Source organism: Nicotiana tabacum, chromosome 24 (assembly GCF_000715075.1).
Source record: "Nicotiana tabacum cultivar K326 chromosome 24, ASM71507v2, whole genome shotgun sequence".
NCBI lineage: Eukaryota > Viridiplantae > Streptophyta > Magnoliopsida > Solanales > Solanaceae > Nicotiana > Nicotiana tabacum.
The window spans coordinates 23,015,811-23,029,605 of NC_134103.1; positions in this window are offsets into that span (position 1 = coordinate 23,015,811).

Here is a 13,795-nt window from a genome sequence, read left to right on the forward strand (position 1 = left end):
GTTGGGATCACCTTGTGGAACATTAGCCCGGGATTGCCATACCGATGATGTGTCTGCCATTTAATCTAAAATATAACACGCCTCCGCATAAGGCATAGTCATGAAGTTCCCACTAGCAAGTTGATTCACTACACATTGGTTGGTTGTGTTGATCCCATGATAAAAAGTTTGTTGAATCATGTTCTCCGTCATTTCACTATTGGGATATTCTTTAACCATTGTTCTATATCTCTCCTATATCTCGTCTAGTGGTTCATTGGGCTCTTGCTTGAATGCTAGAATCTCATCCCTCAGTGTAGCCATGTGCCCCGGAGAGAAGTACTTAGAAATGAAATTTTTCGCTAATTTATCCCAAGTGTGAATGGAATGGTTCGATAAACGTTCCAACCAATCTAAAGCTTTCCCCCGTAGAGAGAAGGGTAAAAGCCTTAGCCTTAAAGCATCTTCAGAGACATTTGTTTGTTTACTCCCCCAACACATGTCCGCACGCTCCTTCAAATGTTTGTATGCATTTTGACCTAGGGGACCGGTGAAGAAGCCTTGTTGCTCTAGCAAAGTGAGCATCACATTGGTTATTTGAAAGTTGCCCGCCCTAATACGGGGAGGGACAATTGCACTTACATATCCTTTATTAGGCAACACCCGGTGTGGAGCCGCTCGTGGTGGAGGTGGGGGTGGAACGAGCACATTGTCATGAGGCACTCGGCCTCTTCTATTGGCTTGAGGTTCAAGAGGAACCTCATCCACTCGATCATCCTCAATGTCAACATCCCCCAAAGCAATATTTTCGAGTTGTTTACCATGGTTGTACCTACGATTTCTCAAACACATTAGTAACACTGAAGGAAAAGAAGATATTTCAAAAACACACCCAAATATATAGCTAACACCGTTTTAACTCCCCGACAACGACGCTAAAAATTGGTCGCGTCCAAATGCATACCTCTAAACAAGGTATGAAACGGTCGATTGCAATTATCGTAATCCAATGAAGAGTCGGGTTGAATCCACAAGGAGCTAGATGTGAGTTAGAGGTATATATTCTAATACGTGAAATTGAATTATCTTAATTTCACTTCCACAAAAAAGGTTTTGTTTCTATTTCTAATTTTACACTAAAGTTTGCAGAATAAAGAAATAAGACTAAGATGGTTATTTTTGATGTTTTTCAAATTGGTAAAAAGCCTAGGGTTGTGACAATTACCTATGTGTTTTCCAGTGGGATAAAAACCTTAATGCTTGTTTTGTTGATCAGGGTGTATTATAGCTATCAACTCTCAATTAGCCACTCAATACCTCTCGATCAGATAGTGATTTTGCCCAATTTGGCTTTATCAAGACCAAATGGGTACCACAAAACAGTTAATAAAAGTTCAAGTTAGGTTATTATTATCTCTAGGTTGAACCCTTTAACTGGATACCAATCTCTGAATTCACCCAATTTCTTGTTAGCCAAGTTTTCCTAGACTAAGTCTCTCTTTCTCAAGTAGAGAATAAGTCAAATAGGCATGAACTAATGTTTGCATCCATTAATTATACAAATCAAAGCATGAACTAGGCTAAATAATAAACACCCAATCATAAACAAGTATTAGATTAGATACCCATAAGGTTTATACACTAGGGTTGGGTCACAACCCTAGTAAAAATCTAGCTACTCATGCTTGGGTTTGAAGAAAAAGAAGAAGAAAGACTAATTGAACTCATAATGAAATATATTGTAAAATACACCAAAATATAGTAAACTTCCGAAAGAGACAAAGAAAAACGGCTATAGTACTTGCTGATGTCAAAAACTTAACTTAATTTTGTGAAACTCTTCTATTTATACATGTCTGAAAATCTCAGACTAAAATGCCCCTCAGGAGGTTCTGCGGCCGCACAATTCCATGTGCGGTCCACAGATGTTTTCATCTTGCAAGGAAGCAATATTTCTGCGGTCTGCAGATTTAGCACTGCGGCCACAAGTCACTCTTTTGCGGTCTGCAATATTATGATTGTGGTTGCAAGATAATCTTCTGCGGCCGCACAAGTCTTGTGCGGACGGAAATTCGAGGAAACTAAGGACTTGGTTTTTTGTCATCTCTCTGATCTTGGATCCTAGCCTGCTTTTGTGACCGCACAATTCATGTGCGGTCCGTAATTTTCACAAAAGTCTGCTGAGTGTTTCTTCCTTGATTGCAGCCGCAGATGGAATTCTGCGGACTACACATTGTAAGATTCTGTACCTTTTATTGCCTTGTGTTTAAACTACTCCTTTTTGAGTCGGATTTCATCTCGGGAGTCCAACATCCAGCATTCCTGCAATTTTGCACATTTTATTAGTTTTTGGAACACAATTCACTGCTTTTAGACTAAAATAAAAGCTAAAAGTCGCTAATAAGTAGTCAAAATCCCCACTTATCAGGACTCAAAAATAAAATCTATAGAAGATTAAATATTCAAAAAGATAAATCTAAATCATACGAAAGGAAACATATTTAATACATTGTAGTTTGCTACTCATAATCTCTACAATGCCTTGTGTCTTGCTGGTGAATATACTGAAAATAATTTAGTTTCAATAGCAGTAGCAAAATAGGTTTGGGAATTAAGATTTTATGTTTAATTACTTCCACGGCTTGTAACTGTTTTCATAATTCCAAGACTCAAGAAAAAAATTAATTCTTTATTAATTTTTAAACTTAATATATGAATATATTTTTCACATATAAATTTGTTCGGTATGATTCGGTATTTTTTTGGTTTATTTTCATAAAATAAAAAACCTACCTTATTTATCGGTACGGTTATAGATTTATATAAAAGCCTACGATTTTATTAAAAGAAATCTAAATATCTGTTCAATACGGTACAGTTCGGTCGATTTAGTCGGTTTTTAAATATCCATTGACACCCCTACCACTAAGTGTATGTCACCGTACCTTCTCCAACATACATTTATTCCATCCTCGAACTAGACCTCCCAATTTTCTATTAACATATTGATAAGCGGCTAATAAGCTATATATATGTCACGACTCAGAACCATGTGACTGACACCCGGCAGACTACCCGACCCGAGCGAACCAAACCATGTGATACACCCAAATCATATGCATGAAAACCATTTTCAGTGCGGAAGCTCCTTGAAAATCATATACATTTTCAAGTTAAATGATAAAATATTTTCCAATTCAAAATCACCCATGGCGCCTTTCATGATAATAACAATAAGACTAAGTAAAATAAATATATTTTCATGTATGTCATGTAAAACCCCATTACTACAACCTTTCACAACTATCTATGGAGCCTCTATACCAAATAATAGAATTAAACACTTGGGCTAATACCCGACTAGCATAAATTAAGAAAACAACATGATAGCTACCACGAAATACGAGTGGTGCCTCACCATATACCTCAGAAAGAGAGTCATCCTAGCCTTGACCGCATGTCACGTATCATACCTCATCCTGAAATATGTAAACTAAGCAGGGCCCTAGAGGGGGGGCCCTAAGGACTGAGTACACCACAACCGTACTCAATAAGTGTCATAGACTCTATCTAACTAAAGTTCTTGGGAAAAAATTTATAAAAATAATGCACCAATATTTGACGACGAATACAATATATCCAAAGTCAATCTCGTTGAACATAAGTAACTCCCAAAATATTTGATACTTCAAAAATAGATTCGTAGCATAGTAGCCTCAAAAGATCTATATTTATCAAATCATGACATCAATAAAAAAAAATCTAAACCATTTGAACAAAAATTAAATAAACAACCTTTTACATGTTAAAGCCTTGAGCAATTAAACATCAATCTTTAAAAGATACCACAAGTGCTATTCTACTCATCAATTTCCAAAAGGAATACTTTCCATGAAAACTTATCTTTAGCACTCAAATATGTATACTCTTGTCAATACAAAAGTATTGATAAAAACTTATAACATTTACCTTGAGTGTCATTTTGCCATCAAGATTTAAATAAAATTTTATAAAACAACATGACACTACATATGCAACATAATATTTTTGTACATGGAGACATCCGTACTTGTTTATCCCTACAAGAACGAAAGCACATTTGCAAACAACTTAAGTATTAACTCGAAACATGTTTTTAGATAAAGTCCCTCAAGAAGAGCAAGTTTTAATCAACTTACCTCGCTTTCACTTTATTAACATTCACAAGCTTTCAATCTTCTTCCATCATTCCAATGTTGATTCAAATGCTCAAGTATCACCAACAAGTCGATATCTACAATTAGATATCCCAATTACCTCAAAATATGACTTAAAATATTGATCAATATCCATTTATGGCTCATAAGTTGGCTACAACCCTCCAACAACTCAAATCGCCGAATAGAATCACATGCTAATCCGTTCAACTTCATTCTTAAATTGTAATACCCATTCAAAATTATTAATGATACTATGTCAATTGTCCATTACCACTAAGTTACTATTTATCGTCTTTCATAATCAACACTTGCAAAATATACAATTCGGTTATGTGGTTAAACACTGGTTAGATCAAGTGTTTCTCTTTCAAGTGTACCTAACATGGTTATGTGGGATACATCTGAAAGAGATACATGGAAGTTAAACGCTGACGGTAGCTTCTTGGCTAACAAGGGCAAAGCAGGAGCTGGTGGTGTTGTTAGAAAAGGAAATGGAAGTGGTAGATGCCAGTAGGAAGGGTAAGTACGAGTACCACATTCTGCTACAATAAATATGACACTTTTATTACATACACTGTGTGCATTACTCCTATCATTTTGCTGAATAATGTACTATTATATGCTATAATAATCTCAACTGAAACTATCATTATTGTAACTTTGTAAGTGTATGAGGTGTTTATCTATTTATTTCGACTACTTGCTCTTTCTTTTCTTACTGTTTGTAAAGTTTGGAGCTTGGACTCCATCATGTTATTTTATATACTATAATATCACTTTTATTTTTTTAAAAGGCAGTCTGGTGCACTAAGCTTTTGCTATACGCGGGGTCCAGAGAAGGGTCGGACGACAAGGGTCTATTGTACACAGTCTTACCCTGCATTTCTGCAAGAACCTGTTTTCACGGCTCGAACTCGTGACCTCCTAGTTATATGGCTAAACACCTTTACCAGTTACGCCGATGCTCAATACCATTTCCATATTAATGTTATATAAGTATACCTCTTCATTCGCACATACACAATATATGTTGGTTGCTCTTTCTCATTTCTGAAATACAATATCAAAAAATAGCTCCCATAATATGTCGTCATGTATCAATTCTCAGTTCTAGCATTAAACTCAATCAATGTCAAACATTTAAATGCATTTAACCCCTTGTATGTAGCAGTCTACTATTGCCCTGATTAAAAATGAATACGCACCTTCCCACTATAAGTGACACCATCTTACGTACTGACTACACTGACCTACTATTTTGTATATGTCATTTGACACCATCTTCATCCTTGCTTATTTCATTGGTTTACGTATATCATTAGTGTAACAACTCAACTCACTAGTTGTATAGTTGTATTGTCCACTTTGAATCCAGGCCGGCATGACTTAGAATGCGTCACTTATATTGGCTAAGGTTTGTTTTCTTATTATCTACTTAGCTTCTCTCTTGTGTTTGTCGATGCAGGATTTTTATTGAGGTGTTACACACACTATCCCCTTAGGGACTCAGCGTCCTCGTTATATTTTGCCCCACCACACCTTCTCAAATATGTAAGATCTGCCTTAACTCAATTGAACACCGAGGTCTGTCCCATCATTCTCAAGATTACATTTGGAGTGACTTTGCCATAAAGCTCTACTGTCAAGATATTATCTGCTTTAGCCCGATCCTTTGATCCAGGATAATACCTTGAGCAGTTGGGCATGGCCGTGATAATTGTGACATCTCTATACAACAATAATAATAACAACAAAACAAACTCAATATAATCCCATAAATAGGGTATGGGGAGGGTAGTGTGTACGCATACTTTCCCCATACCTTGAGAAGGTAGATAGGCTATTCTGGATAGACCTTCGACTTAGGAAAGAGAAAAGGGAAGGATAAACAACAAGTACCAACACCAGCAAACCAACCAGAAAATCAAAGCGAAAGAAGCAACAAGTAATAATGGACATAAAGAATAAGAAAATACAAGACTAACACTAAGTAGTACACAAATACTACTAGTATGAATAAGAAAAATCTCAGCTACCTAACCTTCTACCCTAACTCTCGACCTCCACACCTTCCTATTAAAGTTCATATCCTCAGTAAGCTGGATTATCTCTATGTCTTGCCTAATCACCTCTCCCCAATATTATTCGGTCTGCCTGGTTCATATCCTCAAGACCAACCACTCACACCTTCTTTCTGGGGCATCTGTGCATCTCCTCTTCATATGTTCAAGCCATCTAAGTCTCGCTTCACACATATTGTCCTCCATAGGAGCCACACCCACCTTGTCCCAAATACCTTCATCCCTTATTTCTGTTACCTTCATCTTCTGTACATGAAAGTTCTTGACTGGCCAAAACTCAGCCCCATACAATATGGTCAGTTTGATCACCGCTCTATAGAACTTTCTTTTAAGTTTTGGTGGCATATTCTTATAACATAAAACACCGAAGGCGAGCCTCCATTTCATCCACTCACCCTAATATAATGTGTGATATCGTCGTCAATCTTCCCATTTTCTTGTATAACTGACCCAAGGTACTTATAACTTTCTCTCCTAGGGATGACTTATCGATCAAGCCGCACGTCCCATTCACTTCCTAAGTCACACCACTAAACTTTCACTATAAGTATTCAGTTTTGATCTTGCTCAAGTTGAAATCTTTAGACTTCAGGGCCTGCCTTCAAACCTCCAACCTCGTGTTAACACCACTGATAAGTGGGGATTTTGACTACTTATTAGCGCCTGTTAACTATTTTTTTAGTCTAAAAGCATTGAATTGTGCTCACAGAACTAATCAAATTATACAAAATTGCAGGAATGCTGGAAGTTGGGCTCCCGAGATGACGTTCGATTCAAAAAGGAGCAGTCTAAGCACAAGGCAAAAAAAGGGCACATAAGCATAAAATGTGTGGTCTGTAGAAGAAATTACGGACCGCAAAATTCCATCTGCGGCTGCAACTAAAGAGGAACAATCTGCAGATAATTGTGCAAATTGCGGACCGCACATGAATTGTGCAGTCACAAAAGCTGGGCTGGATTCAAGATCCGAGAGTATGCAAATTTCAAAGTCCAGAGCCTCAGTGAATTGTGAACCGCACAATATTTGTGCGGCCGCAAAATATAGCGTTGTGGCCACAACCCTAACATTACAGATCGTAGTTCTAAATCTGCGGACCGCAGAAAAGCTGCTTCGCGGCTGCAGTCCAGCATTGTGCGGGCGCAAAACTCCTGTTCCTGTCCGATGATGAAATCTGCGGACCGTACATGGAATTCTGTGGCTGCAGAACCTCTCGAGGAGTATTTTTGTCCGAGATTTTTAGCCTTGTATAAATAGACGAGTTTCACAAAATTTGGTCAAGTTTGAACATCAACAATTACTGTAGCCATTTTTCTTTGCCATTTTTAGAAGTTTACTTTGCTTTGGTGTATTTTACAATAAATTTAATCATTTTAAGATTTCATTATGAGTTTAATTAGTCTTTCTTCTTCATTTTCTTCAAACCCAAGTATGAGTAGCTAGATTTTTACTAGGGTTGTGACCCAACCCTAGTGTGTAAACCTTATGTGTATTTAATTTAGTACTTGTTTGTGATTGAGTATTTATTATTTAGCTTAGTTCATGCTTTAAATTGAGGAATTAATGGTTGCAAATATTAGTTCATGCCTATTTGACTTAGTCTCTTCTTGAGATAGAGAGACCTAGTCTAGGATAACTTGGTTAACAAGGAATTGGGTCAATTGAGAGATTGATATCCAATTAAAGGGTTCAACCTAAGGATAGTAATAACCTAACTTGAATTTTTATCAACTGTTTTGTGATACCCATTTGGTCTTGAGAAAGCAAAATTGGGCAAAACCACTCTTTGACCGAGAGGTATTGAGTGTGTAATTTAGAGCTGATAGCTATAATACACCCCAGTCAACAGAACAAGCATTAAAGTCTCTATCCCATTAGGAAAACACCTATTTAATGGTCACAACCCTAGGTTTTTTATTAATTTGGAAAAACCCAAAAATAATTATCTCTAGTCTTCTTTCTTTGTTTTGTAATCAATAGAATAAAAATTAGAAATACAAAACCAATATTTTTGTGAAAGTGCAATCTCGATAATTCAATCATGCACATTGAAATATATATTAGTAACTCCCATATTAGCTCCCTATGGATTCAACCCTGACTCTTAGTTGGTTTTCTATAATTGCAAATGACTGTTTCATATCTCTTTTGAGGTGTGCATTTGGACGTGATCAATTTTTTGCTCTGTTGACGGGGACTTAAAAAACGGTGTTAGCTATATATTTGGGTGTGTTTTTGGAGTATCTTATTTTCCTTCTGTATTACTAACGTGTTTGAGAAATCGGAGGTACAACTATGGCGAACAATGAGCTCGAAAATATTGCTTTGGGTGATGTGTACGTTGAGGATGACCAAGTGGATGAGGTTCCTCTTGAACCTCAAGCCAATAGAAGAGGCCGAGTGCCTCATGACAATGTGCCCGTTCCATCCCCACCTCCACCACGAGCGACTTCATAACGGGTGTTACCCAATGAAGGATATGCAAGTGCAATAGTCCCTCCCCATATTAAGGTGGGCAACTTTCAAATCACCAACGTCATGCTCACTTTTCTAGAGCAACGAGGTTTCTTCACCGGTGCTCCAAGTAAAAATGCATACAAACATTTGAAGAGGTTTGTGGACACTTGTTGGGGGAGCAAACAAACAGATGTCTCCGAGGATGCATTGAGGCTAAGGCTTTTCCCTTCTCTCTATAGGGGAAAGCTTTAGATTGGTTGGAACGTTTGCCGAACCATTCCATTCACACTTGGGATGAGTTGGCGGAAACTTTTATTTCTAAGTTCTTCTTTCCAAGGCACATGGCTACACTTCGGGATGAGATTTTGGCATTGAAGCAAGAGTCAAATGAACCACTACACGAGATATGGGAACACTATCGAACAATGGTTAAGGAATGTCCCAACAAGGATATCACGGAGAACATAATTCAACAAACTTTCTATCGCGGGATCAACACAACCAACTAATGTGTAGTGAATCAACTCGCCGGTGGGAACTTCATGACTACGCCTTATGCATAGGCGTTTGAGATTTTAGATGAAATGGCGGAAACATCATTGGCATGGAAATCCCGAGCTAATGTTCCACAAGGTGATCCCAACGTGATCCACCTTCACAAAGAGTTGCATGACCATGGAAAAGCCATTGCCGAATTGACTACCACCATGAATCAACTAGCAAAGGCTTAACTTCAACAAGTGTAACATCTTAAGCAAGTCAATGACATGGAGGGAGTGAACATGATGATGAACAAAAGAAGAACAAAGGGTCCACAAGTGCAACATCGAGTGGATAATTTTGTGCAAGAGGATAGTAGTTTTGATCAAGATGACTCTTATAATGACCAAGAAGAGGAGGTGCAATATGTGAACAACTTTAAAGGGCAACGAAACAATTTCCAAGGCTCAAACCAACAACAATGGCGAACTAAAAACAATCAAGGCAATTGGAATTCTAACAACCAGTGAAATTGGAATGGTGGAAACAATCAAGGAAATTGGCATAACAACAATCAAGGAAATTTTGAGGGGGGGGGTAACAATCAAGGCAGATGGACCAATAATCAAGGCAATCGGGGGTAAGGTTATCAAAAGCCCCCGATGTATCAACAACCGAACAACTCGCCTCCTTATCCCTCTTATGATCTTAGTTCTTCAACCAATGAGATGGGGAATATTGTGAACATGTTCAAGCAAATGATGGAAAAGAATTCCGATTCGGATGCCCAACTTGCCTCACACAACACATCGATCCGCAACTTAGAAGTTCAAATGGGGCAATTCTCTCAAACTCTAAATTCTCGTCCTAAGGGGGCACTACCAAGTGACACGATGGTGAACCCAAAAGGTGGGAAAAACACGTGGTATGCCATGACTGTTACTAGAAGAAGTGGAAGAGGTGAGAATGCACCCACCTCAAGTCAAATTCATCATGTGGATGATGAGCAAGTGGTACAAGGAGAAGAGGTCCCGAACAATGTGATGCAAACAAATAATGAAGTTCATATTGAAATTGATGATAATGTTGAAGAGAATCAAGAAGATATGAACCCGTCTAGGGATCACATTATTGACATACCGGAACCAGTAGTGCAAAAGGCTAAGGCATCATTGCCTAAGCCTCCACCTTTATATTCTCAAAGACTTGCCAAACAAAATGGCGAGAATCAATTCAAAAAGTTCATTCAAATTATGAAGAGTCTCTTAATCATTGTGCCATTAGTTGAAGCTTTGGAACAAATACCCGGTTATGCCAAGTTTATGAAAGATCTCGTGATGAAGAAGCGGTCAATGAATTTTGAAACTATCAAAGTCACTCATCAAGTGAGTGAAATTGTGCATTCAATAACTTCTAAGTTGGAAGATACCGGTGCTTTCATAATTCCTTGTACATTTGGAAGTGCCGAGTTTGCTAAATCTCTTTGTAATCTTGGGGCAAGTATCAATTTGATGCCTTATTCGGTTTTTAAGACCTTGGGAATTGGGAAATCAAGAACTACCTATATGAGATTGCAAATGGACGATCGTACCATGAAGAGACCTTTGGGAGTGATTGAGGATGTCTTGGTTTGTGTTTTTAAATTCATTATTCTAGCGGATTTTATAATTCTTGATTGTGAAGTTGATTATGAGGTGCCGATTATTCTTGGAAGAACTTTCCTTGCTACGGGGAAGGCTCTTTGTGATATGAAAGTCGAAGAACTCACCTTCCGGGTGGGTAATAAAAAAGTGGTATTCCATGTGTGCAAGTCCATGTGGCAACCAAATGGCAACGAGGTGTGCTCTTTTATGGAATTGGTGACCGATGTTATTGTTGATGATACAAGTGCCACAATCAATGTTGGTGATATGTTAAAGTCCGTCTTGCTCAACTTTGATGATGACGAGATGGATAGCTTCATGGAATGTGTGAATTCTTTGCAAGGAATGGGATCGTACAATCATGCACCCCAAAAACTATCTTTAGATATCGAAAATAGGAAAACTCCTCCTACAAAGCCTTCTATTGAAGAACCTCCTATATTGGAGTTGAAGCCATTTCCTCCAAATCTATGGTATTAATTTCTTGGACATTGCTCTACTTTACTAGTTATTCTTTCCTTTTGTTTGACTAACGTGTAGGTAGATTCTACATTGGCGGTGCTACAAAAGAGGAAGAAGGCTGTTGGGTGGACATTGGCGGATATTCGGGGGATAAGCCCGCATTTTGCATGCATAATATTAACTTGGAGGAAGGTGCCAAACCATCTATTTAATATCAAAGGAGACTCAATGAGCCTATGCAAGAAGTTGTCAAAAGGGTTATTATCAAGTGGTTGAATGTCGGGGTTGTCTACCCCAATTCTGATAGTTCGTGGACTTCTCCGGTTCAATGTGTCCCAAAGAAAGGGGCATGACAGTGGTTACCAATGACAAGAATGAGTTGATTCCTACAAGAACAGTGACCGATTGGAGAGTGTGTATGGACTATTGTTAGCTCAACAAAGTCACTGGGAATGATCATTTTCAACTTCCCTTCCTAGACCAAATGCTTGATAGGTTGGCTGGCCGTGCTTTCCCTTACTTTCTTTATGGGTATTCGGGCTATAACCAAATCCTTATTGCTCCAGAGGATCAAGAGAAAACAACCTTTACATGTCCCTATGGTACTTTCACCTTCAAGCGGATGCCATTTGGTTTGTGTAATGCACTGACGACTTTTCAAAGGTGTATGATGGCTATCTTCATGGACATGGTGGAGGACTAATTTGAAGATTTCATGGATGACTTCTCGGTAGTTAGGGATTCCTTTGATGATTGTCTTGCAAATCTAGATAAAGTGTTGGCAAGATATGAAGAAACGAATTTGGTGCTCAATTGGGAGAAGTGTCATTTCATGGTCGAGGAAGGAATTGTCCTTGGACACAAGATCTCAAAGAATGGAATTGAAGTTTACAAGGCAAATATTGAAGTGATTTCTAAACTTTCACCTCCAACTTCGGTGAAAGGTGTGCAAAGTTTCTTAGGCCACGCAGGGTTTTACCAGCGTTTCATCAAAGATTTCTCTAAGGTGGTGAACTCGTTGTGCAAGATTCTTCGTAAAGATGCTAAGTTTAACTTCAATGATGATTGCATGTGAGCCTTTGAATTGTTAAAGTTCAAGTTGACAACCACTCCCATCATCACCGCTCCAAATTGGAGTGTCACCTTTGAACTCATGTGTGATGCTAGTGACGTAGCGGTTGGGGCTATTTTGGGGCAACGCATCAACAGGATTTTTTATCTTGTCTACTATGCTAGTAAGACCATGAAAAGTGCCAAAGTCAACTATACCGTTACGGAGAAAGAGCTCCTTGCCATTGTATTTGCAATTGAGAAGTCCCACCAGTAATTGATAGGTGTGAAAGTTATTGTCCAAACGAATCATGCGGCACTTTGTTATCTTATCAGCAAGAAAGATTCCAAAGCTCGGTTGATTAGATGGGTGCTTTTATTGCAAGAGTTTGATATTGACATCCAAGATAGAAAAGGGAGTGAAAATCAAGTGGAGGACCACTTGTCTCGTTTGGAGGAGGAGGGGAGGCCACATCATGGCCTTGAAATCAATGACTCCTTTCCCGATGAGAAACTCTTGGCTATTTCAATGAAGGAGGTGCCATGGTTTGCGGATCTAGAAAATTTCCTTGTGTGTGATATCATCCGGGATGAATTCTCTTCAAACCAAAGGAAGAAGCTCAAACGGGATTGTCAAGATTATTATTAGGATGAACCATACCTATTTCGGATTTACACGGGGTGATTATAAGATGTATACCTAAAGAAGAACAAGGTGAAATTCTTGGTGCTTGTCATTCTTCACCATATGGTGGTCACCATGGTGGAGCAAGAACGGCGTCCAAAGTGCTAAGTTGCGGTTTCTATTTGCCCACTCTTTACAAGGATGCAAGTGATGTAGTGAAAAGCTGTGATGAATGCCAACAGGATGGTGGAATTTCGAAGCAAAATGAAATGCCTCTCATAACCATTTTGGAGATTGATATCTTTGATGTGTGGGGTATTGACTTCATGGGTCCTTTTGTGAGTTCTTGTGCAAACACCTCCATCTTGGTCACAGTTGATTATGTGTCTAAATGGGCTGAGGCCATTGCTCTACCCAACAATTAGGCAAGAAGTGTGGTGGCGTTCTTGAAGAAGAATATTTTCACAAGGTTTGGTACTTCGCAGGCCATCATAAGTTATGGGGGTCGCATTTTTGCAACAAGGCTTTCGACACTTTACTTAGCAAGTATGATGTTACTCATAAAGTCACGATTCCCTATCATCCACAAGCTAGCGGTCAAGCGAAAGTCTTCAACCGGGAGATAAAGAGTATTTTGTCCAAAACAGTGAATGCTAACGGGGCAGATTGGTCCAGGAAGCTTGATGATGCATTATGGGCATATCAGATGGCTTACAAAACACCTATTGGAATGTTTCCATACCGGTTGGTGTTCGGCAAAGCTTGTCATCTTCCGGTGGAACTTGAGCAAAAAGCCATGTGGGTTCTAAAGAAGTTGAATC